Consider the following 19,909-nt stretch of genomic DNA (forward strand, 5'->3'; position numbering starts at 1 on the left):
ACCCACTGTGATTTCATCAGATTCTAACTGTAACTTTCAAATTAGACTGTGACCATGGACCTTCCAAAAGTCTGATGTCATCGATCGCAGACATTAAATAATGTCACTGCTCTGGAAATGTTTACCTAATAAACTAAAAATAAATTGTTTTTTTATAATCCTGGAAATTATGGTGAGTAGATGCCCTCCTAGACTATTAATCATTCTTGTTGATTATTTAAATCTGTTTTTATTAAAGTTTAAGGAAAATAAATTAATGAATGGAAGAGACACAATGGGGTGTTAAGGCAAAGGAGGGTGGATTGGGGTCAGTCCCACTGGGAAGATGACCGGGCCTGCCCACAATGGATTTCTGGTGATAACAGTCAGAGATGAATAGGGGAGAGCTGAAGAGGCACCTTTAAGGTGTGTATTTGATTATATTATGTTTAAGAAAGTTTCATAAAACACTGCTGAAAGTTATTTCAAGAAGGTACCCGTCCATTATGAAGATTTTTTAAAATAAAGGTTATTCAGCTAGAAGATACCACTCCTCTCACGTATTCCTTGATAGTTAAGCATCATGCACAGCAATGCTCATCCTCTTTCAAGATGATGGAAAACAAGAGGACTAGTTACAGGATTTTTTTTTTTAATACTCAAGCAATTTTTTAATTTGTCAACTTGATTGCAAACCATAAAAAGTGATAAAAATACTTATTGTGCTATAATTTCTTTATAATTTGTTATTTTTAGAGTCATGTTTCCAAATGATAGTATCTATGGGACTCTCAGAATTTAAATGCAGAATTAAAAAGCACTTGTACAACAAAACAAGTACTTACCACTAGCTAGCTCTTATCAACACAAAACGAAGCAGGTTTTGATTCTCCTCAAGTGATATGCATTTAATTACCTCAGAGCAGGGAAAGCTTGGGAAATGGGGTGTTCTTTTTTTTTTTTTAACCAGGCTTTTAATTAAGTTGGTGACCAGCAGCCCCAGAAACCCAACATCTGCCTGAACTCACAGATTTGGGAGCTGAGCCAAAGGATGCAGTCCTGGGTGTGTATCTGGTGCTAGCAGGCACTTGAATATGTTGAATGAGTGAATGAATGGTCAGGTACGGCTCAGAGAGGACAGCCCCAGGGAGGCTTCCTGTTTGGTTGGTGATGGATATTTTCTAAACTTACTTGCAAGTCTGACTCTAGAGACTAAACTTTGAAGTGACCCTTTCCAAAACTGATCCTCAAACACCCCCTCATCAGCCGCTCCTCTCCGAAGTATAACGGGCCTTCACTCGACTGCAGCCACCAGCTGCATAAACATTCGTTTATGCCATATTACGTACTTTTTTTTCCCCTCCTTCTGCCTTCCCGCCCTGGGTCAGGCAATCTTTTGGATATAAGAGCCTAAGAGAGAAAAGTATAGGATTGTTCGTCCAGGAAGATGAAAGCCTGATTATTTTGCAGATTCAGCTCCCTGAGAAGACATCATCGTTCAGGACTCTAGTCTTCTCCTGGCATCTGACACTCCCGTGGGGCCTCCAGGCTCTGGGGCCAGGCAAACACTGGACAAAAGGGCACATGGGCAGGGGAAGGGAAAAGAGCCAGAGCTTGAAAAGGGAGAATTACCTCCGCTGTCCTTGAGACCACCAAGCAGGTTCTTGAATACAAGGCTTAACCCTGAGGACACAGCCACTTAATACACTTTCAGATTGTCTAGAGACTGTCTGTTCCCTCCCTTCCATGATATAGGCAGGACTCCGGGACTACATTTAGTTGTCAAAAAAGCACATATGTTCACCCATTTTTGGTTAATGTATTTTTATAATTCAAAATTCAGTTTTTCTGAAATAAACATTGTGGATACTCCAGAAGGGAGACCCAGATGTAAGATCAATAATGGTTTATACCCCAGAGAGTGCCATACTGTTTACCAGTGAGTATGATGTTAGCTGTGGGTTTGTAATATAGGGCCTATGAACCACTGCAGGCCAATAAAATAGACAACCTAGGGGGAAATGGACAAAATTTTAAAGGCACAATCTCTAGAGACTGATTTGGGAAGAAGTAGAAAATATGAACAGACCAATTACCAGTAATGAAGTTGAGTCAGTAATCTAAAAACTCTCAGTAAACAAAAGTCCAGAACCAAATATTTAGAGAAGAGTTGGCACCTCTCCTCCTCAAATTATTCCAAGGAAAAATCGAAGAGGAAGGAGTGTTTTTGAACTCATTTTATGAGGCCAGCACTGCCTCAAAAATATCACAAAGAAAGAAAATATCACTATTGCATTCTAATTTTGATGTGCATTTTCCTGATGATTAATAATGTTGAGTGCCTTTCCATGTTACGTGTTGGCCATTTGCATATCTACTTTGCAGCAATGTCTGTTCAGTTCCTTCGTCCACTTTTAAATACACTTATTTGGGATTTTTTGCCATTGAATTTTATGAGTATCTGATATATTTGGAATACTAACTCCTTATCAGATAAATGGCTAGGAAATGTTTCCTCTCATTCCATGGATTGCCTTCTTATTTGTTGACTGTTTCCTCTGCTGTACAGAAGGGTTTTGTTTGATGTAGTCCCACTTGTTTATTTTTGCTTTTGTTGCCTGTGCTTTTCATGTCAGATTCAAATAAATCATTGCCAAGACCAATGTCAAGAAGCTTTTTCCTATTTTTCTTCAGGGCCTTTTATGGTTTCAGGTATTATACTTTAAGTCTTTAATCCATTTCAAGTTAATGTTTGGGTGTTGTGTAAAACAGGGGTCCCGTTTCATCCTTTTGCATGTAGATATCCAATTTCCCAGCACCATTTACTGAAGAGATTACTCTTTCCCTGTTGCATATTCTTGGTGTCCCTGTCAAAGATGTGTTGATATATTGCCCTTTCTGAAAGACCTTTTTCTAGGATTTATAGTACCTAATGACTTGCGGTTGGGAAATGGAAGAAAAGCTTAAAAGGAAAGGAAGAGATGCTATTTCATTAATCTCTAAAGCACTACTATCAAATCTTAGCATGCGTGCAAATTATGCAGGGATTTTAAAATGCATATTCTGATTCAGGAGATCTGGGGTGGAGCCCAAAGATTTGCATTTCTAACAAGCTCCCAGGTGATGCTGCAGCTGCTGGTCTGGAGCCTGCACTTTGAGTAGGGCAGGCGCTAGAAGTATATTTAGAGAGAGGAGCTGTGATGTGCCAGAGTAACTGATACACAATTCAAAGAGATATATCTTTGACTTTAATCACAACCTCTCTTTATTGAAAATAGGAAAGTTCATCTTCTCAGTAAGACATGGTTAAAAACAAATGTTTCCCAAATCTCATAAGGTATTTGCAAATAATATTTCTGTCTACCTAAAAATTCTAGGACATTCGACTGAAAAATTCAAACTAATAAGAGGACTCAGCTATATAGTCACTCAGCTATATAGCTATTTTTCCCCATGATGGAAAAAATAGATTTCCTATTAGCCAGTGAAAAGCAGTTGGAAAATATAAATGTAGTAGGTAGAGAAGAGAAATTTCATTACGGCATGTACCTACATGACAAACAATGAAGTTGGATCCTTACTTTATACCATATACAAAAATCAGATCAAAATAGATCAAAATTTAAACTTAAATGCTAAAACTATATGACTCTTTGAAGAAAACATGGAATTGGCAGTGATTTTTTGGATATGACTCCAAAAGTACAAGCAACAAAAAGGAAAATATAGATATACTGGATTTTATCAAAATTAAAAATTTTTGTTTTGAAGGATACCACCTAGAGTGAAAAGACAAACCATGAAATAAGGAAATAGTTCCAAATCATATGCTTGATAAAGGGTTTATATTCAGAATATACAAAGAACTCCTATAACTCAAAAACAATACCAAAAAAAACCTGAATAAAAAGTGGACAAAGATCTTGAATAAACATTTCTCCAAAGCAAATATCTAAGTGGCTAACAAGTACAAGAGAAGCGGCTCAACATCACTAATCATTAGGGAAATGCAAATCAAAACTAGAGTGAAATCCCACTTCATATCCATTAAGATGGAACTATCAAAAAAGGAAGGTGTTGGTGGGAATGCAAACTAGTACAGCCACTATGGAGAACAGTGTGGAGATTCCTTAAAAAACTGGAAATAGAACTGCCTTATGATCCAGCAATCCCACTGCTGGGCATACACACTGAGGAAACCAGAAGGGAAAGAGACACATGTACCCCAATGTTCATCGCAGCACTGTTTATAATAGCCAGGACATGGAAGCAACCTAGATGTCCATCAGCAGATGAATGGATAAGAAAGCTGTGGTACATATACACAATGGAGTATTACTCAGCCATTAAAAAGAATACATTTGAATCAGTTCTAATGAGGTGGATGAAACTGGAGCCTATTACACAGTGAAGTAAGCCAGAAAGAAAAACACCAATACAGTATACTAACGCATATATATGGAATTTAGAAAGATGGTAACAATAAACCTGTGTACGAGACAGCAAAAGAGACACTGATGTATAGAACAGTCTTATGGACTCAATGGAAGAGGGAGAGGGAGAGGGTGGGAAGATTTGGGAGAATGGCATTGAAACATGTAAAATATCATGTATGAAACGAGATGCCAGTCCAGGTTCGATGCACGATACTGGATGCTTGGGGCTAGTGCACTGGGATGACCCAGAGGGATGGTATGGGGAGGGAGGAGGGAGGAGGGTTCAGGATAGGGAACACATGTATACCTGTGGCAGATTCATTTTGATATTTGGCAAAACTAATACAATTATGTAAAGTTTAAAAATAAAATAAAATTAAAAAAATAATAATAAAATTCCTTGCAGGTATAAAAAAAAAGGAAAAAAAAGGAAGGGAAGGAAGAGAAAAAGAAAATCACGTTTTGACAAATGTGTGGAGAAATTAACAATTTTGTGTGATGTTGATGAAAATGTAAAATGGTTTGGATGCTAATAGAAAACAAGTTCTTCAAAATTTTAAAATAGAATTACTGTGTGCTCCAGCAATTCCACTTCTGGGTATATATCAAAAAATTGAAAGCTGGAACTTGAACAGGTTTTTGTACACCCTTGTTCATAGTAGCATGATTTTCAGTAGTCAAAAGGTGGAAGCAATCCAAGTGCCCACTGATGGATGAATGGATAAGCATGTGGTATACACTTACAATGGAATGTTATCCCGCCTTAAAAGGGAAGGAAACTCAGACATATGCTACAACATGGAAGATACTTGAGGGCATTATGGTAAGTAAAATAAGCAGTCACCAAAAAAAAAGTGCTATGTGATTCCACTTATATGAGATACCTAGAGCAGTCAAATCCATAGTGACAGAAAACAGAATGGTGGTTGCCAGGGACTCGGGGGGAGAAGGAATTGTGTAGTGAGTGCAGAGTTTCCATTTATGAGGATGAAACAATCAAAATGGACAGTGGTGATGGTAACACTACCATGTGACTATACTAAGTCACTGAACTATATACTTAAAATGATTAACATGGTAAATTTTGTGTTATGTGTACTTTACCACAGTATTTAAAATCTAAGGATTTTAAAACTAAGGAACATAGACAGCTATTTGGACAATTGGAAACCATTGCTGTAAGTTCGCATTGGTTCTTCCTGTCTTCTGAATCTTAAATTTGTTGCCATCATTTTTATGAGAGATGATTTTTCCCTCTGTTGCTTTTCTTTTTTCTTATCATGGCTCAAATGACAGTGAAAGGGTTAAAAAAGCGAGCTCTGTTAGAAAGCACAACGATGCATGTATTTTTGTTCAGTTGGGAATGCCTCCTCTGCTGGGGCCCAAGTCAGGAAGGTGTGTTTCCTATTAGAAGGAGCTGGCTCAGAAATTCTCTCTGCGGCTTGCAGAAATGGCAGGACACGGGATCCGGGAGCAGCAGAATGGGAATGCAAGATGAAGGACTAGTAAAGAAGGCAAGAAACCACCCCCCACTGTGCTAAGTGCCTGAGAGGCAGGCATTTGTCACCCCTAAGGACGGTCTCCTTCATGGGAAATAGATGGGGAAACAGTGGAAACAGTGTCAGACTTTATTTTCTCGGCTCCAAAATCACTGCAGATGGTGATTGCAGCCATGAAATTAAAAGACGCTTACTCCTTGGATGGAAAGTTATGACCAACCTAGGCAGCATATTGAAAAGCAGAGACATTACTTTGCCAACAAAGGTCCGTCTAGTCAAGGCTATGGTTTTTCCTGTGGTCAAGTATGGATGTGAGTGTTGGACTGTGAAGAAGGCTGAGCGCCGAAGAATTGATGCTTTTGAACTGTGGTATTGGAGAAGACTCTTGAGAGTCCCTTGGACTGCAAGGAGATCCAACCAGTCCATTCTAAAGGAGATCAGCCCTGGGATTTCTTTGGAAGAATTGATGCTAAAGCTGAAACTCCAGTACTTTGGCCACCTCATGCGAAGAGTTGACTCATTGGAAAAGACTCTGATGCTGGGAAGGATTGGGGGTAGGGGGAGAAGGGGACGACAGAGGATGAGATGGCTGGATGGCATCACTGACTCGATGGACCTGAGTCTGAGTGAACTCCGGGAGTTGGTGATAGACAGGGAGGCCTGGCATGCTGCGATTCATGGGGTCGCAAAGAGTCGGCCACGACTGAGCGACTGAAGTGAACTGAACTGAAGGCTGGTCTCCTAGGTTTGCACATGAAGCATTCCTGAAAAGTCATTCAAATTTGAATGTCTGAAAATGACACATTAGAGCACGTATTATGGATTGGGAGACAACTGTTTTATACCCAAAGAGGAAAAAAATAGTGAATCCCTAATAACGATCCCTGAGGCACAGCCTCTCTCAGACCTGGGCCACTCAGTGGACTAAAGAGAGAATATTGAGTCAAGCATCTTTCCTTTCTTTGTACACCTTCCCTGATCCCTCTCCAGGGACCCCCAGCACAGGGTCATGAAGACCTCAGCCTTTAAACTTGGATTCAGGACATGCTAGCTATCTCAGGCTGAGGTGGTACTTCTTTTCTAGCATGGAGACAGACAAAACATAAACAAATAAAAGTTGAAATCTTAAAAACAAGGGAATAAATTAGCATAATAATTACCAAGTGTGATACACGTAATCAAGGAGCTAGAATGATGTAAGAAGGAGCAACTTGGGGTGGTGCTGTTTGAGATAAGGTGGTGAGGGAGAGTGTCCCTGGGGAGGGGCCATTTGAGCTGAAATAGAAAAGATGGTCAATGTGTAAAAGAGTAGGGAAGAGCACAGCAGGAAGAGAGCATGTGTTGGGCTCTTGAGACAGGCAAGAGCAGAAGGTGGTCAAGGAAGAGGTCAGGAGAGCAGGGAGGGGAAAAGTGAGGACAGAGGGAAGCAAGAAGGGGCCACGTCTCGGATGCTTTTAGAGACCATGGTGAAGACAGAATTTTATTCTAAAAGAAATAGGAAGTCAGACACCGTAGAAATATATGACTTGGCAAAGCAAGCTTTAAATTGGTGTTTAAACAAGGCTAGTTTCTAGCTCTTACTGTGCTAGATTCACTGCACTTATTGGAAAAGATGATTTTAATATATACTTAATACTTCATTTAATACTGCTTAATACTACAGCAGTTTTAGGTTCACAGCAACATTGAGAGGACGGTACAGAGATTTCCCATATACCCACTGCTTCTAAGCCCATGCGTAGTCTCCCCGTTATCAACATTCTCCATAAGAGTGAACATTTGCTATAACCGATGAACTTACATTAACACCTCATAATCACCCAGAGTCCATAGTTTGCTTTAGGGTTCACTCTGGTGTTACATGTTTTAGGGATCTGAACAAATGTATAATAACATGTATTTACGATTATAGTATCACAGAGCATTTCCCCTGCCCTCAAAATCCTCCATGATCCACTTTTTAACCCTTCACCCCAGTCTCTGGCAATCAGTGATCTTTGTACTGTCTGTATCATTTTGCCTGTTCAAGAATGTCATGTCATACAGCATGCAGCTTTTTCAAATTGGCTTCTTTCACATCATAATATTCACTCAAGTTTCTTCCATGACTTTTCATGGCTTGATAGCTCATTTCTTACTATCACTGAATAATGTTTCATTGTCTGGATGTACCACAGTTTATTTATCCATTCACTTCCTGAAGGATATCTTGGTTGACTCTAAGTTTTGGCAATTATGAATAAAGCTGCTAAAAAAAAAAAAGCTGTTAAACATTTATTTTGTATATTTTGTATCATTATGTCAGCTTTGTCCCAGGTAATTTATTCTATTATTTTAATAGACAAAATAGTATTTTCTTCATAATTTTGGTGAGTACATTATCTTGCTTTATTATGAATATAGTATGAAGTTATATTTTTAGCTTATATTAAATTCAAATACACTGTTGTATGCAGATAAGCCCAATGTTGAGGCACCAGCTTTTCTTCCCTCTCTGTGTACCAAGACAGTAATTTTCTTGATCTGATCCCCTATTTGGACTAAGACTTAATAGTATTCATAGTTATCAGGAAAATTAAGTACAATTCTGTCTCCTTTCTTAGACCTTAGGATGAAAGTAAACCCTGACTTTCTAGTAAATTGCTCCTCCCATTAATTTATTCACTTGTTGATTCATTTTTCTCTAGTCATTAACTCAATATATATTTCTTGAATATCAATTATGAGCCAGGTACTGTGTTATTTCTGGGGATAAAAAGATGAATAAGACAATTTCTGCCCTCAAGGAACTCACATCCTGGTAGGGGAGACAGATACTAAACAAGTAGTAATGATGCAGTGTGACATATCTATAATTATAATAGCAGTGAGTGCAAGAGGCAAGGGTAACCCAGTATGGGGCAGTGATTAATTTTGCTTGAGGGAGCTGGCACAAACTTCAAAAACCTTGGCATTTGACCTGGGTCTTAAATATTTGAGACATATTTCACTAGGCAGAGATGGAAGACTTTCCAGAAGAAGAAGAACACAAGAAAAGACAATAAGCCATATATATATATAAATATATATTTTAGAAATATATATATACATGGTTTAAAAATATAATTTTCAAGAAGCCTCTACCCCACAACTTCATTCCTACTCCACCCCCAAAACACATTTTTTTTAATAACCGTTTTATTTTAGAATAGTCTAAATTTGTAGAGCAGTCATCCTCAGTATCCACTCCATTTTGGTTCCAGAGCCCTGTTCAGATATCAAAATTTGTGGATACACAAGTCTTTAATGTAACATGGCATAATATTTGCAGATAACCTACACACACCCTCCCATATACTTTATATCATCTCTAGATGACTTATAATACCTCAGACAATGTAAACTATATGTAAGTAGCTGTAAATATAACGTAAATGCTAAGTAAATAATTGCCAGTTTTGGTTTTTGGAACCAAAATTCAAGTTTTGGTTTTTGGAACTTTCTAGAATTTTTTCAAATATGTTCCACCTTCCCTTTAGTTGAATCTGTGGATACAGACCCCACAGATGCGAAAGGCCAATTATAATTTGTTATAGCAGCAACAGAAATCTCATACAGGACTCCCCTCTCATAGGCCATTCCCCATGAAATCCACTTGGGGTGCTGGGTTAGGAAATTATGCTTTTTTGAGGGATGATCTTCTAAATGCTGATTTGTGACCATGTTTTCTTGGGAAATGCTCAGTTTCTCTAGCAAAGAATCCTCCTATTTCTTGTCTGAAAGATACTGCATTCAGAGGAACATTCGGGAAAGGCTTTGAGGAGTCTGCCCATTCTGAATGAAGATTTCCAATTAATTCCCTCATTTACAGTTCCATGCCTAACCCCTGGCCAGGCTGTGTATGTTATTTCCAAATCCTAAGCCTTTTCTCTCCTCTTCTCCCTCCAAAATATAAATCTGCCTCCTGACTATGGAGTAACGATTACATAGCTGCCAAGTTATTACAATGGGGCTGGAAGCAGAGTAGATAGACTGTTCACAAATTCTTAAACTTCTCCCCATACCCTCTCCTATATTAGAGTCCTCAATTTCAGGGCTTCTCCAGGATTCTACAGGACTATCCTACTCTCTGCTTGTCTCTTAAGATTCGGCAACTTCAGCCCAGCTACATCAGACAACTCTCCTCTATCCTTTTTCTGGCTTTTAAAACATGATTGAAATATTTCATCAGCTAATGTCCTCTCTCCTACTCTCTTTGTACTTTCAAATGTAAGCCTCTTTTATCCTTCCAAATAAAAAGAAGAAGCTATAAACTTGAGGCTATACATAGCCTGGCCAGGAGTTAGGCATGGGGCTGTAAATGGGGGAATTAATTGGAAATCTGATACAGAATGGGAAGACTCCTCAAAGCCTTTCATTCTTCTATCTTTAACCTAAACAAAAGGTAAAACATTTTAATGGTTAAGAGTACAGATACACCTGCACTTAAATTCTGCTTTCATCACATACTCTGCCTAAAACCGAGCAATGTACTTACCTCTTGAAAGCTCTATCTCCTCTCTGTAAAATGGGGATAATGCCACTACTTACCTCACTATGTTGCTGTGAGGATCAAATAAAATATTTATGTTTGGCACAGTGCCTAGGCATTTAGTAACTCCTGAATAAGTGTTAATGATTGCCATTCTGCAGGTAAGATATGATTTCCACATGATGGAAAGGAGAACTTTGGGACATGAGTCTTTAAAAGGTCAAATTAGTGTGACAAAGAGATAAACTGTGTCATTACTGATGGCTTGGGAAAGACAGGAGGTAGGAAGTCAGCTGCGAGGTTGTTGCAATAGCCCAAGAGAGACATTGCAAGACCATGACCAAAAAAATGGCCATCTTTATTGAAAGGGTAGGATTGGTTAACGTTGGGTTGAGACAAACAGTTCTCAACCCTGGCTGACCCCTATACTTCTCTGGGGAGTTTTGAAAATATGGATTGCCCGGGTCCCACCCCCAGACCACTGAATCAGAATGTGTATAGATGTGTCCCAGGCATCCGTGGTGTTAAAGCCTTCCAGGTGATTCTAATGCATCTCCAGACTTGAAAACCACTGGTTTAGATGATGAGAATAATAGGACTGATCAAGAGATTGTCAGAGGACACAGAAGAAAAGTTCAGAGCTGCCACCAAGTTCTGGTTTGGCTGCTGGGTTGGATGAAGTTTCAGGCTCGGGAATCTGTTTAGGGCTAATTCATACGGCAAGCGACTTGTCATCCAACTCTGCAAAGAGGACAGAAGGTGGGGGTTTCTGGTGAGATTGATGTGTGCTGTGTGCTAAGTCACTTCAGTCGTGTCTCACTCTGCGACCTTGTGGACTGTAGCCCATCAGGCTCCTCTGTCCATGGGATTCTGCAGGCAAGAACACTGGAGTGGTTTGCCGTGCCCTCCTCCAGGGGACCTTCCTGACCCAGGGACTGAACCCACATCTCTTATGTCTCCTGCATTGGCAGATGGATTCTTTACCACTAGTGCCACCCAGGAAGCCCAATAATAAGGTATGTTTCTAACGATCACACTGCCTCTCCCCACCTGTCCCATCTTCAGGGAAGAAAACAAACTGTTGGGACACTGTTTATCCCCAGTGCATTCACAGCTGCCCAAGGACTGTAAGCCAGGCTCCGGAAGTGGGGACACAAGCAGTCACGAGGCACCTAGGAGGCGAGGGTAGGGTGTAGGTTACAGGTCCCTGTCCTTGTCAGGAGCCAGAAGCCAGGCTTGTGGTAGTCTTATGTATCTAGGATTTACAACCTGCTTACTTTCGAAAGGATTTGAGGTAGCTTATCAGATTAAGCTAAACACATGACTAGGAAACCAAAACAGAGACCACCACCGAAGGGCTGGGGAGAAATAGATGCTCCCAGGCACTGAGGTGAGCTGGTCTCTGTAACTGGGCCCTGACGTCAGCTCTGAGGTCTCCAGAGGACATTGCAGATTTTTTGCTTTTTAGGTTTAGATGCTTTAAAAAAAAAAAAAAAAACAGGCCTTTTTCTAGGAGGCACCAGGCTTTTTCATGAAACAAAACTTGAAAAGGTTTTACTGCAAGTATGTATCCTGCCCCATATAACAAATTCCTGGAAGGAAGAGAGGAAAGAATAAGCTAAGTAAATGGCTCTTTTGAGGCTCATGGTGCTTAGACACTCTGCAGCTGTAAAGTACAAGCCTGGGAGTCAGGCCTGGGCTCCGTATCAGCAAGTCCCTGAAGCTTCTTCATCCACAAAAAGGCTGGACGGAACAGATACATTTCATCTCTGCCACTTGGATGTGTGCATTTGTGATTATATTAAACAGGAAGGGTAGAACTATGCATTTCCCTAGATTTTATAGCGAATGTATCCTCTCTCTCAAATATTAAATGAATCAGCTGAGCCCTTAGAATATGCTCAGTGAGTTAATTCATGATCAGATCTCCAACATGGATCCATAGTGCCGAAGTTTTCTTGTTGGTTAAGTGAGAGCCAAATAGCTTAGATGTCAGATGTGGATGGGACAAACTGTATTATAGTCTCAGTCAAACCCAAGACCAACCCACAATAAAGATTCCTCCTGTGTTTAATTTAAAGCAGAGCATTGTCTCTACATAAGAATCTGCAAAATGGGAAAGGAATGAAATTTACTGGGTTCCAAGTCCTTCTCCGCAAGGTGATGTATATATTTACATCTCCTGGACCCAATGGCTCCATGAAACTCAGGCTAACTTCACTGGTGCTGTATATATTAATACATTATATCACTGAATCTCTACCAGAGTAAAGTGAAGCAGGCAAAGATTCCTCAATTTACCTTTGAGGAAACTGAGGTTAAATAATCTGCTCAACATTATGAGGATTGGCCTCAAACCCAGGTCTGTGTCCTTCCAAAGTCCGTGTCCTTCCAAAGTCCATAACCTTCCATGAATATTCCCTTAATCACCAATGTACTTGGGTGAGTCTCTAAAGTTACATCTTGTACATCAGGGAGACTACTATTCTCTGAAAATCTCTTTGTTAAAATTGTAAGAGCATAGTTCAAAGACTTTGACATAGTAACTAATAATATCTGTTGTTGCTGTTGTTCAGTCACTAAGCCGTGTCCAACTCTTTGCCACCTCATGGACTGCACCATGCCAGGCTTCCCTGTTCTTCACTATCTCCTGGAGTTTGTTCAAATTCATGTCCATTGAATCAGTGATGCCATCCAACCCACCTCAACCTGTTCTATCCCCTTCTCCTTTTGCCTTCAATCTTTCCCAGCATCAAGGTCTTTTCCAATGAGTTGGCTCTTTGCATCAGGAGGCCAAAGTACTGGAGCTTCAGCTTTAGCATCAGTCCTTCCAATGAATATTCAGGGTTAATTTCAGTCAACAAAAACAAGACCAAGAGCTGACTGTGGCTCAGATCATGAACTCCTTATTGCCAAATTCAGACTGAAATTGAAGAAAGTAGGGAAACCACTAGACAATTCAGGTATGACCTAAATCAAATCCCTTATGATTATGCAGTGGAAGTGAGAAATAGATTTAAGGGACTAGATCTGATAGATACAGTGCCTGATGAACTATGGACTGAGGTTCGTGACATTGTACAGGAGACAGGGATCAAGACCATCCCCATGGAAAAGAAATGCAAAAAAGCAAAATGGCTGCCTGGGGAGGCCTTACAAATAGCTGTGAAAAGAAGCGAAGTGAAAAGCAAAGGAGAAAAGAAAAGATATAAGCATCTGAATGCAGAGTTCCAAAAAATAGCAAGAAGAGATAAGAAAGCCTTCTTCAGCGATCAATGCAAAGAAATAGGGGAAAACAACAGAATGGGAAAGACTAGAGATCTCTTCAAGAAAATTAGAGATACCAAGGGAACATTTCATGCAAAGATGGGCTCGATAAAGGACAGAAATGGTATGGACCTAACAGAAGCAGAAGATATTAAGAAGAGGTGGCAAGAATACCCAGAAGAACTGTACAAAAAAGATCTTTATGACCCAGATAATCACGATGGTGTGATCACTCACTTAGAGCCAGACATCCTGGAATGTGAAGTTAAGTGGACCTTAGAAAGCATCACTATGAACAAAGCTAGTGGAGGTGATGGAATTCCAGTTGAGCTATTTCAAATCCTGAAAGATGATGCTGTGAAAGTGCTGCACTCAATATGCCAGCAAATTTGGAAAACTCAGCAGTGGCCACAAGACTGGAAAAGGTCAGTTTTCATTCCAATCCCAAAAAAAGGCAATGCCAAAGAATGCTCAAACTACTGCACAATTGCACTCTTCTCACATGCTAGTAAAGTAATGCTCAAAATTTTCCAAGCCAGGCTTCAGCAATACGTGAACCGTGAACTTCCAGATATTCAAGCTGGTTTTAGAAAAGACAAAGGAACCAGAGATCAAATTGCCAACATCTGCTGGACCATAGAAAAAGCAAGAGAGTTCCAGAAAAACATCTGTTTCTGCTTTATTGACTATGCCAAAGCCTTTGACTGTGTGGATCACAATAAACTGTGGAAAATTCTGAAAGAGATGGGAATACCAGACCACCTGACCTGCCTCTTGAGAAATGTGTATGCAGGTCAGGAAGCAACAGTTAGAACTGAACATGGAACAGACTGGTTCTAAATAGGAAAAGGAGTACGTCGAGGTTGTATATTGTCACCCTGCTTATTTAATTCATATGCAGAGTAAATCATGAGAAACGCTGGGCTGGAAGAAGCACAAGCTGGAATCAAGATTGCTGGGAGAAGTATCAATAACCTCAGATACGCAGATGGCAACACTCTTATGGCAGAAAGTGAAGAGGAACTAAAGAGCCTCTTGATGAAAGTGAAAGAGGAAAGTGAAAAAGTTGGCTTAAAGCTCAACATTCAGAAAACAAAGATCATGGCATCTGGTTCTATCACTTCATGGGAAATAGATGGGGAAACAGTGGAAACAGTGTCAGACTTTATTTTTTCGGCTCCAAAATCACTGCAGATGGTGACTGCAGCCATGAAATTAAAAGACGCTTACTCCTTGGAAGGAAAGTTATGACCAACCTAGATAGCATATTGAAAAGCAGAGACATTACTTTGCCAACAAAGGCCCGTCTAGTCAAGGCTATGGTTTTTCCAGTGGTCATGTATGGATGTGAGAGTTGGACTGTGAAGAAGGCTAACCACTGAAGAATTGATGCTTTTGAACTGTGGTGTTGGAGAAGACTCTTGAGAGTCCCTTGGACTGCAAGGAGATCCAACCAGTCCATTCTGAAGGAGATCAGCCCTGGGATTTCTTTGGAAGAATTGATGCTAAAGCTGAAACTCCAGTACTTTGGCCACTTCATGCGAAGAGTTGACTCACTGGAAAAGACTCTGATGCTGGGAGGGATTGGGGGCAGGAGGAGAAGGGGACGACAGAGGATGAGATGGCTGGATGGCATCACTGACTTGATGGATGTGAGTGTGAGTGAACTCCAGGAGTTGGTGATGGACAGGGAGGCCTGGCGTGCTGCGATTCAGGGGGTTGCAGAGAGTCGGACACGACTGAGCAACTGAACTGAACTGAATTTCCTTTAGGGTTGACTAATTTGATTTCCTTACAGTCCAGGGGATTCACAAGAGTCTTCAGCACTACAATTCGAAAACATCAATTCTTCAGCACTCAGCCTTCTTTATGGTTCACCTCTCACATCCATACATGATTACTGGAAAAGCCATAGCTTTGACCATGGACTTTTGTCAGCAAAGTAATGTTTCTGTTTTGTAATACGCTGTCTAGGTTTGCCATAGCTTTCCTTCCAAGGAGCAAGCGTCTTTTAATTTCATGGCTTTAATCACCATCAGCAGTGATTTTAGAGCCTAAGAAAATAAAATCTGTCACTGCTTCCATTTTTTCTCCTTCTATTTGCCATGAAGTGACGGGACCACATGCCATGATCTTAGTTTCTTAGTGTTGAGTTTCAAGTCAGCATTTCACTCTCCCCTTTCACCCTCATCAAGAGGCTCTTTAAGTTCCTATTCACTTTCTGCCATTAGAGTGGTGTCATCTGCATATGTGAGGTTGTTGATATTTCTCCGGGCAATACTGACTCCAGCTTGGAATTCATCCAGCCCAGCATTTTGAATGATGTACTCTGCATATAAGTTAAATAAACAGGGTGATATCCTTGTCGTAATCCTTTCCCACTTTTGAATTAGTCAGTTGTTTCATGTCCGGTTCTAACTATTGCTTCTTGGCCTGACTACAAGTTTCTCAGGAAATGGGTAAGGTGATCTAGTACTCCTGTCTCTTCAAGAATTTTCCACAGTTTATTGTGATCCACACAGTCAAAGGCTGTGAATGAAGTCAATGAAGCAGAAGTAGATGTTTTCCTGGAATTCCCTTGCTTTCTCTATGATCTGGCAAGTGTTGGCAATTTGATCTCTGGTTCCTCTGTCTCTTTGAAAGCCAGCTTGTACATCTGGAAGTTCTCTGTTTATGTACTGCTGAAGTCTAGCTTGAAGGATTTTGAGCACAACCTTGCTAGCATGTGGAACCAGTGCAAATGTACAGTAGTTTGAACATTCTTTGGCATTGTCCTTCTTTGGGATTGGAATGAATACTGACCTTTTCCAGCCCTGTGGCCACTGCTGAGTTTTCCAAGTTTGCTGGCATATTGAGTGCAGCACTGTAACAGCATCATCTTTTAGGGTTTGAAATAGCTCAGCTGGAATTCCATCACCTCCACTAGCTTTGTTTGTAGTAATGCTGCCTAAGGTCCTTCACACTCCAAGATGTCTGACTCTAGGTGAGTGACCTCACTATCACGGCTATCCAGGTGATTAAGACCTTTTTTTTGTATAGTTCTTCTGTGCATTCTTGCCACCACTTTTTAATCTCTTCTGCTCCTGTTAAGTCCTTAATGTTTCTGTCCTTTATTAAGCCCATCCTTGCATGAAATGTTTCCTTGGTATCTGTCATATTTGTACAATTCTTTTCAATGATTTTAAAGATATGCAAGTCTATGAGGTTATTATTATTCTCTCGACAATTTTATGAGTTGGTTCAGGGCTGGCTGAGTTAATCCCACCTGACCAAGTGGAAAAACTGAGGCCCCCCTCCAGAAGTGACTGAGGCCCTCTCCAGAAGTGACTCCTAGCAGAGTCAGTTGATGAAGAAGGCAAAAGCAGAAATGTGTCGCTCCAAATCCAGCCATCCTCCACCTCAGCACATTTCCCCAGTCTTCATTTCAATCTTACAGATGTTGCTGTCTCTAATGAGGGGTTATATCACCTGTCAGATGTGGTTTTACCTAAATCTATTTCCTCGAGTATCAGAATAATAAAAAGGATTACCTAGCAATGGTAAGCAAAAAAAGGATGGGAACTGCCCCTGCACTGCTAGAAAACTGCACAGGAAAAGTGTTACAGAAAGCCACGTGTAGGGATTAAACTGCCCATTTCCCAGAGTCAGACGGCCAGGGCCATATCCAGCTAATTCTACTGGTGAGGATCAAATCCCTTTCCTCTGCTGGCTAGGGGGCCAGGGCTGGACAGAGGAGCGGGGGTGAAGGGAAACAGCGGTTCTACCCCAGAAAGGGCACTGACCTCTGGTTTATAATCAGCATCCATGCTAGTGGTTTTCTGCAACACATGGTAGAAAGATTGCTTTTCACATCTGATCCTCATTTCCAGAAAAGGAACTTCTATTTTAGGTATTCAGTTATGGCTCAGGAAAATAAATCGAAGGTGAATCTGGGGACCCAGAGACAAACCCAAAAGAACTGTTTGGCACTTTCATAACTTGTAGTGAAAAGGAGCAAAATGATTCAAAAAATGCTTTACAAAATCAACTGACTTGAAGTTTTCCATATCAAGTATATTAAAATTATATCTAAAATGGCAAACAGAATCAAAATCAATGTCTCTGAGACACAAAAGGGATTCCTGAGCTTTACATTTACTTTCCAATATGACAGTGTCTTCCTGTAAAAACAGATGTGCGTATGCTCAGTTACCTCTGGCTCTTTGTGACACTATGGACTGTAACCCACCAGGCTCCTCTGTCCATGGAATCTTCCCTGCACCTTTCATGTCTCCTGCTTTGGCAGGCGGATTCTTTACCACTGCACCACCTGACCACCTGAGAGGCCCTATCTCCTGTTGGTTCAGTGGTCAAGAATCCGTTGCCAATGCAGGAGACATGGGTTTGATCCCTGGGTTGGGAAAATTCCTTAGAGTAGAAAATGGCAACTCCAGTATTCTTGCCTGGGAAATCCCATGGGCAAAGAAGCCTGGCAGGCTGCAGTCTGTGGGGTCACAAAGAGTCGGACATAACTGACGGCCGGCTTATACAATAAGCCGTAAAAATAGATACTGATTGATTTTTGAGAGTTGTCTTATGAATATCAGTGAATAACTTAAGCAGCCTTATTTTTCTTTGGGTGTCTAATTTGTTTTGATTATAGTTTCCTCTAATACATATGTGATGTTTTTCTCCAGTGTTGAAAGCCTGGTTCAAAAAAAAAGAAAGCCTGGTTCACATATGATAGCAAGGCTGAGTGACCCAGGAAAAACACGAAGGGAAAGCAAGCTGTTCATCTTTGCAAGGTGTTCAGCATGGAACATATTTAGACAATTTTCTTTTCATGATAATTTTGCCACTCAGAAAACTGGGTGTGTAAAAAAGTAGTGCTGAAAATGCATGGCAGCCCAACAAAACGCTACATGATGTTTGCCATCCAGTTCTCATCTGTGGTCTTCGTATTTCTCTTCCCTGTTTGTTACTTAGGCCCTGGCAGTTTTGGCCTCCCATGGGGACCAGGGCTTACTTTCCCAGATTGCATCACTCCAAGGAAGGAAAACCTCAGACCTTGATTTCTTGGCACAGTTCCCTGTTAGCCTTGTTCAAGCCTTTTTCACTAAAATAAATAAATAATGTAAAAACATTTTAAAAGTTTCATCTGAAATTTAGTTTAATAAATAAGTTTTTTAATCCAAAGATGTTCATATCAGAGAGCATAGAGAATTGCAAGCCAGGGAACCCATTCACTGGTGTGTTCTGGACCTGTTCTGGTGCTACAGCTAGCAGCTATGTTAACTTCAGCAAATCACAGTCCTTTGTTGTTTTTTAATCACTCAGTTGTGCCCAACTCCTTTGTGACCCCATGGGCTGCAGCCCACCGGCTCCTCTGTCCATGAGATTCTCCTAGCAAGACTACTGGAGTGGGCTACCATTTCCTTCTCCAGGGGATTTTCCTGACCCTGGGATCAAACCCGCATCTCCTACATTGACAGGCAGATTCTTTATCACTGAACCACCTGGGAAAACCTCACAGTCCTGTGGGAGATTGTATTTTCATCTGTGAAACACTGGGTCCCAACACATTTTTATCATCGACACACACTCATTCATCAACAGTTTGAGTGCTGACTCTCTGCCAAACCCTCTGCCAGGTGCTACGGAAATCGCAGAGATGGCAATGGTGTGAAGCACATGGTCAGGGCATCTATATCCTAGCACTGACAGTCACTGACTAACCCTGCACTCTGCTGAGACAGTGACAATACTGTCAGAGCAACCTGCTGACTATTTTTACCCCCCAAAAGCCATATTTTAAGAGAAAATTTTAACCTATTTTCCCCAACCCAAAATAGAAATGGAGCCATTATTATACAGTGGGTGTCATAGGCAAAGATGCTGGATCACATGAAGGAAAGGGAGCATCCCAGAACGAGTGCCAAGCATTCTGCTTCACTTCCCAAGGGGCTCTCTTTGCTAAATATTTAGAGCAGCCTTTCCCAAAATGTGTTCCCTAGTGTACCAGTTCCTCAGAATGTTACTAGTGTTCTGTGAAGGAAGGTTCCAGTATTATAAAAGTTGGAGGAATACTAGCCAAAGAAGTTAAGCAGGTTTCCTTAGAGCAGGTTTTCTTAGTCCTTTTATTGTGGAATATGACTCTAAAGGAGCAAAGGAGGGTTTATTTTGAACCAAACTTATTTGACCATAGAAATGGTTGGTCTGTTTTCCAGAGCATTTCATGA

This window comes from Bos indicus, chromosome 9, assembly GCF_029378745.1.
Source record: "Bos indicus isolate NIAB-ARS_2022 breed Sahiwal x Tharparkar chromosome 9, NIAB-ARS_B.indTharparkar_mat_pri_1.0, whole genome shotgun sequence".
Taxonomy (NCBI): Eukaryota; Metazoa; Chordata; class Mammalia; order Artiodactyla; family Bovidae; genus Bos; species Bos indicus.